The following is a 1648-nucleotide window of genomic DNA, read 5'->3' as shown; positions in this document are numbered from 1 at the left end:
TGCAGTACGATCGCACTGGGCCGTCGTACCGGAATCGCTGACAACCAACATGATTGTAACCGTCCTGTCTTTATGAAGTTGTTAGGCTGCTTGAAGATTTCAGTCGCCTCTCTTAATTTCCTTGTGCTCGTCTACGACATTCTTGCAAGTACTCGGACTTCCTGCAAGTTTATTGTCTCCCCTCAATCGCCACAATAGTGCTCCACTAGTAAAGATCTGTCGTGCTGTCTCAATCGAACCTGGCACTCATGTTTATGTGCTATCACTCTGAGAAGCCTTGCCTCAATGTAGATGGCGTCTCATTCACAGTCTATCTTGCATATACCTGCAGCATTGCAAAGTTTTACTGTATCGTTATTGGATTGATGTATCCAGTTGAATGAGTTGCCCCCGCCATTGTGCTTGGCGAGAAGAAGCTGACCATGCGAGGAGCCACTGCTCCAGAGGAATACCAACCTCACGTTTGATACTGTGCGTTTTTTACGCCTAGAGTGGGAAGTTTTGTCCAGCGTTGCCCTGTTTTTTCTTGCAGTAAGCAACTTTCTCGTTCACCATTTTGGCAACAGCATTGAGTCGTCCTATCTCTAGGTGCTTTTACTTATTTTAAGTGAGCAGTTGAAGATCTTTAACAATGATTCTGGGCGGGGTCTCCTGGCTGCCGTCTGGTGCTGATCGGCGCACACTATATGATGTTTCGGGCAATGTAAGTGTCGCAATTGCAGTAGTGGGATCGTATTCTGTGCAACTTGCAACTTACTTACTTTGCCACACAACTTCTTTTGCTGGATTATCTATAATTTGAGGACTACTTTTATCTTGTTAACTTTGAGCTGCCCAAAAGAGATCTTATTGAGTTTTCTTCTTGTAGTCTTCCATATAATTTGCTACCTACCCACAGTGTCAGTGTCATTCCGTATTGTCGTTTGAGCTTTGTGGTAATTATGTCAGGTACTATCAGCAAATAAGCCAACGGCCTTGCCGCAGTGGTAACACCAGTTCCCGTCGGATCACCGAAGTTAAGCGCTGTCGGACTGGGCTAGCTCCTGGATGGGTGACCATCCGGTCTGCCGAGCGCTGTTGGCAAGCGGGGTGCACTCAGCCCTTGTGAGGCAAACTGAGGAGCTACTTGATTGAGAAGTAGTGGCTCCGGTCTCATAAACGACATACGGCCGGGAGAGCGGTGTGCTAACCACATGCCCCTCCATATCCGCATCGAGCGACGCCTGTGGACTGAGGATGACACGGCGGGCGGTCGGTACAGTTCGGCTTTCCAAGGTCTGTTCGGACGGAGTTAAGTTTTTCGTTTTTATTATCAGCAAATATATGTCACTCACAGTCTTGATTTATATTTCATGTTCTCTTACTTTTCTACTTTTACCATGGTTAGGCGACCTACAAATGATGACCTACTGTATTCCTAAGCTGTTGATCTCATTGTGATCTGTTTTCGTTGTGTGCAAGGGCCAAACTCTATGACCAGTTTGTAAGATGGCCACGTCGTTTTATTTTTGTATGTCATTGATGTGCACGTCAGAGAGAAAGCAAATTAGGTTACTGTTAAACAATATTTGGTCTTGTCGTGGCACAGCGTTTGCTTCTGCGCAGTCGAATACATTCTTAGTTGAAGTATGGAAGGTGATGGAAGTAT

General features: G+C 45.9%; 1 pseudogene; it reads left to right on the top strand.

Annotated features, from left to right (window-relative positions):
- The first annotated feature begins 965 nt into the window (after nucleotides 1–965).
- LOC126203010 (5S ribosomal RNA) lies at nucleotides 966–1083 on the top strand (annotated as a pseudogene).
- The last annotated feature ends 565 nt before the right edge of the window (nucleotides 1084–1648 follow it).

Source organism: Schistocerca nitens, chromosome 1, assembly GCF_023898315.1.
Source record: "Schistocerca nitens isolate TAMUIC-IGC-003100 chromosome 1, iqSchNite1.1, whole genome shotgun sequence".
NCBI classification, from domain to species: Eukaryota; Metazoa; Arthropoda; class Insecta; order Orthoptera; family Acrididae; genus Schistocerca; species Schistocerca nitens.
Note: the sequence above shows the minus strand (reverse complement) of the source record. Positions and strands in the feature narration are given on the sequence as shown.